Source organism: Trichosurus vulpecula, chromosome 5 (assembly GCF_011100635.1).
Source record: "Trichosurus vulpecula isolate mTriVul1 chromosome 5, mTriVul1.pri, whole genome shotgun sequence".
Classification (NCBI taxonomy): Eukaryota; Metazoa; Chordata; class Mammalia; order Diprotodontia; family Phalangeridae; genus Trichosurus; species Trichosurus vulpecula.
The window spans coordinates 257912282-257926053 of NC_050577.1; the positions used below are offsets into that span (position 1 = coordinate 257912282).

Below are 13772 nucleotides of genomic sequence, written 5' to 3' on the forward strand. Positions count from 1 at the left end.
AGATAAACCTAAGATGTGGAGTAAAGTATTTATACCCTTTCGCGTCTATCAGGGGCATCTTTTTTTCTGGGAAACTTTGCCCATTAGATAAGTAATAACTCATCCTTTTGTCTTTATTAGTAGTGATGGTTTGTACCACCCCTACATTCTCCTTAACCCAGCCTGCTGATATTTCTTTGGAACCTTTTTTAGAACCCCAGTAAAAATTACAAAAAGGAGTTGAACTTTGAGCAATAGAAAAACCAGTGGAGGGCCTAGAGAAGAGATAAATGAAACATGCCTCCTTCTTCATGGCAGAGAGGTAATCAGAATATTGTATAAGGGGTACCCCCTCTTTGGCTATGTCCCCAACTTGAATTTACAGGTTTGAGTGCCTCAGAGGGCAGCTATCCTATATTCAAGGTGCTCCGTGGATCTGCCCTCCTAAAAGCTCATGAGCCCCCACAGATGGTTTTACTTTCAGTAGTATGCTAGTTGGCATAGTTAGCTGAAATGACATAGCATGAAAAATAATTACAAAAACATTCCTTCCATACACCTAGGGCTTATTTTCCTAAAAAATACCCAGAGTCCCTAAGCACATGCTTAGGGAACACATGTATCCAATGCAAATCCTGCCTTCAGTGCTGTGGGGGTTCCAGTGTAATGGTAGACTCACACTGCTTTCTTCTGGGCATATGTTTCTGCCATCCAAGTCACTCAGCTGGCCTCCCTGGGCCTTCTCCCTGAATCTCAATGCCTTTCTGCCAGGACTGTCTCATCTCACTGGGCTCCTTGCCACCAGGTGTTACCATGGGTGGATGGGGAAGAGAAAGAAGTGCCCTCCCCTACCTTGTAGAACTCGGAAGTGTTCTTCAGAGCTGATAATTTAAAGAGTGTTTGCAACATTACTCCAGGAAGGGGAATAGGCTTCATCAGTAAGAAGTCTATAATGCAAAAAAAGGTTAAGAACCCCTGTTCTAAAGAAATAGTAAAGTGTAAACACATCTTTACACTTTCCTTAAGAGCTTAAAACTCTTTGCCTACCACTTACATTTTAAAATTTCATCAGGTGGGCAAAGGTAACTTAATAAATTCAAGGGTCCCTTTTATCAGCTCCCTACCCCCATACACTAATGGACAAGCTCTCCATATTAGATGTTTTTGCTTTAATCGTTTTAATTTGTTACAAGGGAGGTTTGAGGGGGGAAAGGGGAGGTGAAAAGCCATCAACAAAACTTTTTTGAAACCACACAAAAGTGCTAAAAATAGCATATAAAATCCAGCGTTGGTGAGAATGTGGAAAAATAGATAGTCTTATGCGTTGCTGGTGGGTGTAGATGGTGCAGACGTTTTGAGGAACAATATGATAGTATGCTAAAACCGAGCATACCTTTTGACCTGGTGATTGCATTGCTAAGACTTTGTTTTAAAAAAAGGAAAACAGCCCACTTGTACAGAAATACTCCTCTCTGTTCTATTTGTAATAGCAAAAGTACCAGGCTTAGAGTCAGGAAAACCAAAATTCAAATCCTACCTCAGACACTTAGTAACTTTGTGACCCTAGGCAAGTCACTTAACCTGTCTGTACCTCAAGTTTCCTCATCTGTAAAATGAGGGGTTTGGAGCCAGGGAACTCAGAGACCCCTTTCAGGTCTCAACCTATGAACTAACACGTCCCCAAAGTGGAAAAAACAAAGCAAAAAAAAAGAGTATCATATATTAACGTAACTGAATACTACTGCCCCATGAAAAATTATGTGTGAAATGTTTAAGAAAATATGGAAAGACCTAAACAAAGCATTGAGCAGAGACATGTACACATGGACTGCAACTCTATTTACATGGAAGAAAAACTCTTGCCACTGTGTGTTACCCAGAGACTGCCAAGGACAGTTTATTAAAGCACTAGCATTTCCTCTGGGACATAGGTTCAGAGACTGGCAGAGTTCATTCAGCTAATCAGAATTCCCTCTCTGCCCAAGCAGCTTCCAGCTTAAATTTCAAAGTAATCGTGAAGCAAAGGACAAGATTCGACAATAGCAAAGTAAAATGAAGACATTTTTTGATTGACCAATAGTCAGTCAGACCAGAACAATAGTAATAAAAATATTGGAGGTGCATCCTAGAAGGAAAAAAAATACCTTCTTGTTAAATAAAGCATCCCTTCTTTCCATCAGGTTCAGGTCAAAGGGTCACATCTCTCACTCTGGTTCATGATAAAGTAAGGGACACTTCCTTTGGTTAACAAAGGGATATTCTTTCTCTTCAAGGCCTCTGATCTCTCTGGGGAAACAAAACAACACCTGTGATCCTAGGCAATCAACAGAATTTAAATACCCAACCAAAGACACTGTTAAAACATTAATTCTTTACATACATATATGTGTGTATATACACACATATATACATACACAAACACATACGGATGTGTTTGTGTATACACACACACACACACATATATATAGAGATATATATATATATATATATATACACATATGTGTGTATATATATTGCATATATTTATAGATAGATAGAGTTTAAATAACACAACTCAAGCCTGAGTGCTATATGCTTCCACATTAAAGGGGGGTGAGGGTGGGGGTGAGGGCAGACACAGCCAGAGGTAGCAGTCCTTCTGATGGATCTGGAAGAGAACACAGAACAAAAGGCTTTGCTTGTTTTGTTATCAGCTAATTTATTGATTCTACCTTATTAAGTGCTAAGGGTTTTCTTTAAGATTTGACCCATTATTTTAGCTGTTTGATTATTTGTTTTGTTGATTATTAAATCTGTAATGGAAACCAAGGGCATCTAGTTGGTACAGTGGCTAGAGCCCCTGGGCCTGGGATCAGGAAGACCTAACACAATTAGTGTGACCCTGGGCAAGGCTTACTTAACTGCTCTCCGCCTCAGTTTCCTCATCTGCAAAACAGGGTTAATTAATAGCACCTTCCTAGTTGGGTTGTTAAGGAGATCAAGTGAGATAATTGTAATTGTAAAGCAATGCTTGAAACACGGTTGGTGCCGTATTAAATGTTAGCTGTAATTATTATATACAAAGAGAATGGGGGGGCAGAATATGGTAGACCACCCCCTTCCAGCAGTTGCTGTTTTCTTGAAGTCAGTGGGGTGGACAGGATGACCTCACCCTCCCTCCTTGTCCACAGATCCTTTGATTTGCACATGAGTCTTTTTGCCCCTTGAATATTTTTCTGCCCATTACCCTGTTGCCACTATTCTCATGTTGATATGAGCTCATCAGCTGCAGTCTTTCTGCATTTATGAATGCAAAAGGTCAGAGCCAAGAAACTGAGAATTATAAGAGCTAAGTGACACCAGCCTGATTTTACGAGTAATATTTGTTGGCAGTTTGGCTGTGTACCTGCCCTTATTCATCAGTGCTCTTCTCCATAGCAACAAATCAGCTAGTAAAAGATTCAGCCAGCCTAGGAAGCCACCGTGGGGGTCTCAGCAGGGGTAGAGGGGGTATGGAGGGTTTCCTGGGCTGTGGACAGGACTCCTGTCATAAAGCCGCAGAGGCAAGTGGGGCAGGTTAAAAAATAAATGAATGAAGACTTGAGGTCTATATTTTAGACAAGAAAGGGAGCCATAACCAGAGAGGTCGAGGAGGATCAAGGTTGTCCAGGTTCCAGACTCAGGTCAGGCTGGAACAATGATTCAGTTCCAGAGTTGGAATGAAATGAGACACCGGTGCACCATCCCAACACTTGAAAAGAAATTTAGGTAACACTAGAAATATTTAATGAAAGAAATAAACTGTATATTTTTTGTAAATGACATAGAAAGGATTCTCAATGAGGTTCCAATAGATTCCCGTCTCCATACAGAGTCAGTTCTGGTCAGAATGGTATGATGACTGAAAATGGCAGTAAGGTGTCCTTCGGGTCTGTGAAGAGGCCCTGACTCTTGGTGGGCTGGACCAGTTGTTCCTTGAACACAGCTTCCCTGCTTTTTAAGGGGAAAAAAAAACTAGTCTAGCCTATGTGGTCAGGATGCTAGCAGAAATTACTTTTTCCACAAGGGCAAAATATTTCATGAGGGCAATCATGTAAGAGAGAGAACTTCAGACTGGTGAGCAGAAAAGCAGACTTGGGTTTGACTTAGACCTTAGACAAGCAGAATCAAACTAGGATTATTTTCATCTGGACCAAAAAAGCAGTTGGGGAAGGGGAGACAGGGAGGGAAAAGGTCCTGATGGACAGTCCAACTCTCCCTGTGGGGAGGAAATGAATCCCTTGTATCATCACCCTAGCCCCTCTTCATTAGGGCTTCCAGTTCCCCCTTGCCCCCCGATTCTTCTTCCTTGGCATGATAAACCCTGTCTAACTGCAAGAATTTGTTCATCATATACTCATTAAAAACAAGGAGACCTTGGTGTTGGTAGCATTTATGGGATAGAATTCATTAATCCAGGAACAAGAGAAAACCTACTGATAAATAGATCATAGGTTCATAGATTTGAAGCTGAAAGGGACCTGAGAGAATAACTAGGCCCATCTCCTCATTTTTTATGGAGATCGGAATGGATGAGGCTTAGAGAGCTGAACTAGCTTGCCCAAAGTAAGCAAGAAAGCTCCAGGGCTAGGATTTGAATTTAGCACTCCACAGTCAGAGGGCCTTCATCAGGATGTGTTGCTTAATGCATGTGGATTCTCTGCCCTATAGACCCAGTAATTTATTTGAAACCCTTAATGGCTGAATTAATATAAAATTGTAAACATGTCTAATACATACGTCCATATTTTATATGTGTAATGAGGTGCGCGTGTACAGACGTTTTCGAAGGATGGGTATTAAAAATGACACCAGGCTGCTTTTACCCTAAATGCCCCAATGTCCTTCTATTGGAGAAACTATTGTAACTACAGAGAACCCAGCAACGGCCACTGGGAAGGTGTAGATTGAAAGGCATTTGCCTATTTGTCTCCTACAATGACCTTTGTGAAGCTGCCACGCTGAATGAATGACTTGGAAAGCAGGGGAGGCCTGAACCATTATTTTCTGACTGTGCCTCTCAGTACGGGCTTGCAGAACAAAATGTGAGAGCAACCAAGACCGGCCTGTGTCCCCACTAAGGAAAGACACACTTTAGGTTTCCATTGGTAATGAGTAGCTTCTCCTCCCCCCTCTCACCCACCACCCCCATCATGCCTTTCCAGGCTGCTTTTCTTTCTACTTGGTTAGTCACTCCAGGGACTCAAACAACCCTTCATCAGCCCCCAGAGCAGCAGAGAACAATGGGCTTGCTTCTGGGGCCTCTTTGGGGAGGTGCAGAAAATTCCTGTGGACGCTCAAGAGGCCAAAGGGCTGCCCAAGGCTTCCCAAAGCCTCCCCTTAACAGGAGAGGGCCGGAGAGTCTCCAGGACTGGTGTGTTGTAGGGAAAAGAATCAGAATCCTCTTGCTTTTAATGTTTTAATTGCTCTCTCCCTCTCTCTCTCTCTCTCTCTCTCTCTCTTTCTCTCTCTCTCTCTCTCTCTCTCACTCTCTCCCTCCCCCCCTCTCCCTCCCTCTCCCTCCCTCTCCCTCTCCCCCCCCATCTCTCCCTTCCTCCCTCCTCTCCTTATTTCCCTCTCGCTCTCCCCTTTCTTTCCCTCTGCCTCTCTCCTCTCTCCCCACCTCTTCCTCCCTCTCCCTCTCCCCCCCCACCTCTCCCTTCCTCCCTCCTCTCTTTATTTCCCTCTCACTCTCCCCTTTCTTTCCCTCTGCCTCTCTCCTCTCTCCCCACCTCTTCCTCTCTCTTCCTCCCCTCCTCTTTCTTTCTCTCCCCTCTTTCTTTCCCTCTCCCTCTTCCCTCTTTTTCTCTCCTCTCTCTCTCCCCCTCCCTCCCTTTCCCCCTACCCTCTCTTTCTCTCCCTTCCCTCTCTCCCTTCTCTCTTTCTCCCTCTCTCTTTTTCTTCTCTCTCTCCCCCTCCCTCCCTTTCTCTCCCTGCCCTCCCTCCCTTTCCCCCCTCTTTCTTTCTCTCCCCTCTCCCCCTCTTCTCTTTCTCTTCTATCCCGCTGCCCTGTTCCTTCTTCTAGATGCCCCCCCCAGTTTTTCCCTCACAAAAATGGGGTAGCCCACCACCAAGTACTGTGACAGAAGCAGTTGGGCGGGAAGGGGCAAGGAATGATAACAAAGGTTGGAGAGCAAACTACAAGCCCTGTCTTTAGATGACATTCTTACCAACAGGGAATGCAAAGCAGCATCTCCCCTCGCCAGGGTGGATTGTCAGGTGAAGGAATTATGAACGTAAAGATGCATTTGTAACACTTGACCTTCCTAGTGCCCTCTCAGGCAAATGGGCGATAAAAATTTGGGTGCCAGGAGCTTCCTGGTTTCAGAATGTCTCTAGAGTCCCCCTGCTTTTTGGAGTCACCTCAACAAAAATACGAGGGGGCCTTCTGAGCAGTAAGCCGGGCTATCAGCGGGCTGGCCGGCGGGCTGGCTGGCTTCTTCTCCTTCCATTCTAGAGTTCGCCCTAAAGCGGAATTCACTTGGCTGGCAGAGCACAACCCCCTGTATCATAAAGTGAGCCTCTCATCTACAAAGCATTGTAAGGAGTGGGATGGGGGAGGGGAGCTCCTGGGGCTCCAGGATGATTCATGCCAGAGTCTTCAGGACCCCAAGATGCTGTGGGATTGGAAGCCTCTCCAGAGGGAGTTAGGTAGGGGATGTTGGGAGTGGGGTGAAAAATGAGATTTGGTGCTGGCTGTTGACCCTGCATGGCGGAAGGGTCCCATTCCTAAAGAGAAAGAGATGCAAGCCTGGAGGCAGGAGGAGGGGGTAAATTTATGGGACCCTAGATTCATAAGAATACGCTTAGTGTGATGGTAAAGGAGACAGGGCTAGTGTTGAACCAGGGGGATTGGGGGCAGAAAATAGGAATAGATAGCAGTACAGATGTAAATCCCACATACAAAGCCTCCTCTCCCTCCCCAGTACACACATCCACATACACTCTCTCCTCTCTAACCATTATCATCAGAAACATGCTTGCCTTGTATCCTGGGATCCTTGGAACTGCAAGGGCTGCTGGGATAGGCTAGTAGTTGCACCTTTGAGCTCTGCTATAGTGCAGCTCCCATGCTTGGAAGGTCAGAGCTAAGATAGCATCCCAGAGGCTTACGTCTATACCGCCTCTTTATTACCACCCAAGCCCCCAGAAGCGCAAGGTAGCCATGCACCTTACTAAGGAAGGACTCAATTAGTATACGTTTGACAATGAAAACACCTACCGTGCCAGGTAGTGAGTGTTATCATTAAATCTTGGCTTTCAAAACCTCCATAGCATTCCATTTATTTTGGCGAAGGAAATGAAATCTCCTTTTATTAAACCCTTGGGCTGAACTGTTTACTGGCAGGGCCATATGGTTTTCCAGAGACTGAGCTCTAAAAGCAAAAGAAGGGTTTGTTTGTGGTTTTTCTTGCTGGCTATTACAAGTTTTAGAACAAGCTCATTAGTGTTGGATCTGGTGTTCGATGAATAGATAGGAGGCAGATTGACTTGCTTTTTTCAAGTCGCTTAGCACAGGAACTGGTCAGGTTTTGCCTGGGACCTCCTTTCAGTGGTGAACATCCCCATCTTCCCTTGGGATATTTATGTGGGCAGGGTAGCAATGGGGCAGCTGTTTTGGTGTAACAACGGAACGTTTTGAAGGTCTTGGCCAGGGCTGGGATGACAAGCCTGTTAGGAGAATGGCTTGCTTGCCTTTTTTAATTATTTTTTTTAATTAAAAAGCATTTATTTTCTCTCCCTCCTGCTTCCTCTCCCCCTTGTTGGGGGGTGGGGAGCCCAAGTCTTATAACATCCTGCTTGACTTTCTCATACTAGAATAATGCTTTGGGGGAATTTCAGACTAACCAAATACTGTCTCAGAAAACTGTAAGACTAACCAAGAATACTAATGGGACCCTTCCCTCTTCCTGTCACCCCTCAAAATACAAACTTTACAACCCATGAATTGTGCTGGCCAGGAGCAACCATTCTCCAAGCTGCTTTTTCTTGGGCTAGGATATGAAATGCCCCCTGTTGCCTGGGGCAGCTCCCCGAAGATGGCATTGCCCAGTTGCTGACACATCTGTAAACACTAGTTATGATGCACGCTTAAAACAAGCACTCAGCCCCAGCAGGACTCCTGCACAGCCACTCCTTGGAGTTGCCCCCTACCCCTTTCAGAATCTAGAGGGAGATTCCCCCCACTTTTAAAAGATATGTAAAGTCAAAACAAATTCTCACATTGTCCACGTCCAAAAACATATTTGTCATTCCGCATATTTAGTCCAACTCCTATCTGTAAGGCGAGGGGTAACATGGAGCCCCCCAGAATTATGCACAGATTTTAAGTCTTTCTAATTTGTTCATTTTACAGTGTTGTTATAGGATAAATTGTTCTCCTGGTTTTGCTCACTTTCATATGACTCTTCCCAGGTTTCTATAAAACCATTTCCTTCTTCATTTCTTACAACAGAGTATTAATTTGTTAGGTTCACACACTTTAAGCTAACCTCTGTATGGCACTTTTAAGGATTGCAAAGTGTTTTACATGCATTATTCATTCATTTGATTCTCATAGCACTACTGTGAAATAGATATTATCATTATCATCGTCATTATTATTATTAATTATTCCTTTTTGACAGATAAGGAAACTGAGGCTAGAAGTGGTTAAGTGACCCACCCGGGGACACACAGCTGATAAATGTCTGAGGCAGGATTTGACCTGGACTTCAAGTCCAGTCCCCTCTGCCCTATGAGTTGGAATTGGTTCACTCTTTGTGAGGGCGGGCACCCACAGGGCTTAACCCAGTGCCAGGCACAAAGGAAATACTTCATAAATGCGTGTTGATTGATACTAAACCAGTTGAAATTTACAGTGGGAAATAACCCATCTTCATAGTATTAACCGACTTTATCCATAAGTCTGGGAAGGAGGGCTGTTTCTCGTCCATTTAGAAGGATTCCCGGGTCAGTGCTGCCGGTTCTCCCCCTTGACCAATTTGGGCAGCAGGGCTGGTAAGAAGAGGTGTTGGCTTTCCCCATCAGCCAGTCTCAGCAGTGTGGCTCTTTAACCTGACTCACAGTCACACATCTGGCTTCCTTTGCTGTTTTCCCTTTCTCCTCCTCTGTGACCTCTCCTACCCCGCCCCACCCCCAGAGCCCAGGGAAGGCGCTCCGCCAAGCCATGTGGGGTTTGCCAAGCCCATTCCCGCCTCAGCAGCTCTTCCACCCTGAGGTGCTTTGCTGATCAATATTGAAAGCTTCAGCCGGAGAAGAAGAATATTCTCCAAGTACAAAAGTTGCATTCCGGTCAGACTCCTCATTAGGAGAAAGGAGATGCTTTGCAACTACTTCAGCAGTTCTGTGATGCTGTCCTGACAGCTGAATCTGAAATCCGCTGCATTAGTGAATAAACGCGGTCAGTAATGGACCCACAACTGCTATTCATCTACAGCTTCCAGAAACCGCTGCCCCCCCGCCCCCACCCCTACCACGTTCACATTCAGTGCCAGACTCTGCAGCTGAGTGTATAGCCTCTCCCAGTATATGGTCCAGTTGTTTTCCTGTTCCTTCTCTCGATCTGCTCAGATTTCTCTTGCTGCTGTACTTTTTTGTAGGTGTGATCATATACTATTATTTGACTCCTCAGAGAAAAAAAAAATACAGACTTTACCTCTAGGCAAGGTGTATGTTAGCTAGGGTTTGGAGTTTGGTTTTTTTTTCCCAGATCTCATCCCCGCCCCCCCCCAAGTAAAAAGCCCTTTTGTTCTGTTACTTGTAGAAACATCTGCCTATTTCCTTCTTTTCTACTAAGGTAGGCCTAATAAAAAGTAGAGAATTCTTGTTCTGGCCAAGTGCTAATCTATTCAGTTTTAAGACTTACAAAGCCTCCTTATCGATCAGTTTGCAGTTCATAAAGTTTCATGTAATCGCTTTGGGATTGGGACAAAGAATTTCTCAACTTATGGATATTTGGGGGTAGGAAGGAAAGAGGGAAAGACGAGGATATGATTATAGTACAAAAAGTCAGAGTCCTCCCCTGCCCCCACATACACACACACACTTTAGCTGTTGATTTTTCTTAGTTTTCAGCATCTATAGTGTCTGGGTACCACTTATCTGTATGTTGTATGACACAGTAGAACATAAGCCTTTTTGTGGGCAAGGACTCTCTTTAGGTTCTATGTGTATTTATGTATTTCCAGTGCCTAGCACAATGTCTTGCACACAGTAGGTATATAATAAATGTTTGTCAAATTGAATCAAATGCCAGTACAACTTAGAGCATCTTTGAATATAACCAATCACCACAGGCATTTAGACTTCAGCAGTTGTGTTAATGAACCACAAAGGATGATGGTAGTAGAGAGGAGATGAGAGCACCCCTACAGACCTCAGTATTCAACATGATGTCTTGCAAAGTAGGGTAAGGAGGATAGACTGGCAAAACACAGGACCATCCCATTCCTGCCTGTGGAGCTGTTGGGGTGTGTCTGTCTCTCAGGTTGAGTTAGGTAGGGTTCCTACCAAGTATCCTTGTTGGATGTTGCGTCTTATTCGATATCTCTTCTCTGGATGGCATATGAGTGGCCTGAAGTGAGTGTTAGAAAACTAGTTTGAGCTATCTGTCCCACCCTGTTGTTCCATTCCTAAAAGCAAGACCTGGACCCATTCCCTTTGCCTTTCTTCTTAGGTACCCCTGTTGAGGAGGGGATTTGACCAGAGAAAGACTGTAGTGATAAGTGTTTGGAGACAGCCTGCAGGGGGATCCTTGTCCCTTAGAGACCAGTGTTAGGAAAAGAGACATCACTGGTTTTCCCAATGTGTTTCACCAGAATCCTCTCAATAGGAGATACCTCCCATTCCCGCCCCATATTATTGCCCTACATGGATATGGAGTAGTGTTTTCAAAGAGAGATTGAAAATCTCTCCACATAGGATTCTCTCTTGCCTTCTTGAATTCAAGGTCTAAAGAACACACCTCGAAAAGGTACCATGGATGGGAAAAAGAGAGAAAACAACACATTGATTCAGAAATTATCTAAAGTGACCGTCATACTTTTTAATGTATATAGATTGTTAATTTTTACTTATAAAAGGAGGCACGTTTAAATGATTTGGAAAATATTTGCCTTTTATTGTAGATGCAAAAAATGCTTTTAAAAAAAACAAAATGCTTTGGATCCATTGTTATGCATTTGTTACGGGAAAGTATTTTATCAAAAACAGGGAATTAACAGGATTGGAAAACTATAGACCAATGAGCTTAACTTCAAATCCTAGCAAAATTTTAGAACATACTTATTAATCAGGGGTCTGGAGAGGCCTACAGACCCCCTACTCAGAATCATGTTGTAAAAGGCATAAAACAAGACACATAGGATTATGAAGGAAACCAATTATATTGAAAGACAAGAAAATATTTTAAAAACCAGTTCCAGGAACCAAGTTAAGAATCCTTGGATAATTTAAACAAGTAGTGAAAAAGAATGTGTAGTAAAAGCCACCATGGTCTTGTCAGTAACAAGTGAAGCCAACCTACCCTCATTCACTTTTTGGACACTTACGAAAGTGGTCAATCTGGGCAATACTCTAGATACAGTTAACCTCAATTTTAGGAAAGCATGCAATAGGTGTGCTCTTCTCATGAACAAGAAAGATGTGCTCCTGACAATCGGAATTAGTTGGATTCTGGATCGGTTGAATATCCACATCCCAAAAGTAGTCATTACAAAGCTAGCGGAATTCAGTTCTAGTGGCATGATGCAGGGGATCTGTCTTCTTTCTTGCCATTTTTGTTCAAGTCATTTTCAGTCATGTCCAACTCTTCATGACCCCATTTGGGGTTTTCTTGGTAGAGATACTGGAGTGGTTTGCCATTTCCTTCTCCAGCTCATTTAACAGATGAAAAAACTGAGGCAAACGGGGTTAAGTGACTTGCCCAGGGTCACACAGCTAGGAAGTGTCTGAAGCCTATTTTGAACTCAGGAAGATGAGTCTTCCTGGTTCTCAGCCCAGTGCTGCACCATTTAGAGGCCCAATCTGTCCTTTACCTGTATTCTTTAATGTTTTTATCAGTGGCTTGGTATGCTTATAGGATTTTTGGATGACATAGAATGGAGATGAGTACCTAAAACAGTGGGTGATAGGGTTCTGATAAGTCCCTGAAAGGCTAGAATTGTCAGGCCAAATATAATATGGTGAAATGTAATAAGCACAAGCTCATATATTGCTGAAGGTTTGTTTGGTTGGTTTTTTTTTTTCCTAAACCCAAATATAAATTGGGAGAGGTGTGACAAAACCTTCATCTGAAAAGGTCTGGGGAATCAGCGGTGTGGTGAGGCATCTAGGAAAGCTGTATGATCTTCAGACTGTAGTGTCCTCTATAGGGATCTGTGCTGGTCTGACCACATTCAGCAGTCGTTTATGAAGTGCCTACTATGTGCCTGAAGCTATGCTAGATATGAGGGGTACAATGACAAACAAAATAGTCCCTGTTCTCAGAAATGTTGCATTTTTGTGCATCTGAAATATGGTCCTCAGTTCTAGCCACCATATTTACAGAAGTGCCCAGGGTTGAATATCCAGGACCTCAAGGACAGACCTCAAGATTGGGTCATATGAAGATTAGTGAAAGAAACAAGCCATGTTTAGCCTGGAGAAGAGAGAGGAGTTTGGGGAAAGAGCTGCCTTCAAGTGTCAGGAAAGAAGTTAGAATGGTTCTGCTTGGCCTCAGAGGGCAGGATTAAAATCAGTTGGTAGATGTTACAAAGATATGTTTGATAAGCCTGCAGAATATCTAAAATTTGTAGGGAATGTATATATAGTATATACTTATATAAAATACCTATTCAAAATTAATATATTTCTATAAAAAGATATTTGCATTATATGTGTGTATCTCTTTATATATTTAGATATGTGTATGTATGTATATATATAGAGAGAGAGAGAGAGACACACACACACACACACACATACATACATACATATGTGTAACCAGTTACCATTCACCTATGAATCAGTGGTCAAAAAAGATTTAAACAAAAGTTCTGAAAAGAATCACCAGCGCTATGAAAGATTATTCCAAGTCATTATGAGAAAAATGCAGATCAAAACAATTCTGAAGTTTTACCCCACACCCAGCATATTGACAGAGATAAAAACAATCAATATTAAGAGTCTTTTAAGAAAGGCAGATTAGCTTGTGTACTGTTGGGAGGGCTGTGAATTGGACTGACTCTAACCATTCTGGAAATCAATTTTTTTAAATGTGAATATCTTTCTTAATGCTGAATTAAATTTTATCTTTTTCAATTAGCAAACATCAATTTTCTCTCCTTCCTACTCCCTTTCCCACCATTGATTTTTTTTAAAAGACCTTGCTAACAAATATAATAATAATAAATGGCTAGCATTTATAGAGCGCTTACGATATGCCAGCCGCTACACTAAGCCCTTTACAGATATTGTTTGCTTCATTTTGCAACAACCCTGGGAGGTAGGCATTATCATTTTCTCCATTTCGTAGTTGAGGAAACTGAGACAAACAGGTCAAGTGACATGCCCCCAGGATTACACAGAGCTAATAAGTATGAATATGCACAGTCAAGCAAAGTCATATTGCCACCCCACCCCACCCCCCCAAAAATTATCTCATATCATGCCCTGAGTCTATCACCTCTCTCATCCAGAGGCACCGAACATAGTCTGGAATTGTGGTTGGCCATTGTGTTGATCAGAATTTTCTCAAGGCATTCAAAGTTGTTTGGTTTTATAGTCTAGTTATT

The 13772-nt window shown here is 43.0% G+C and overlaps 1 protein-coding gene across 1 annotated transcript in view; it reads left to right on the top strand.

Annotated features, from left to right (window-relative positions):
• The window catches only part of PPM1H (protein phosphatase, Mg2+/Mn2+ dependent 1H), a 317942-nt gene that overhangs the window by 297954 nt on the left and 6216 nt on the right, over nt 1-13772 (top strand). The window lies entirely within an intron of this gene.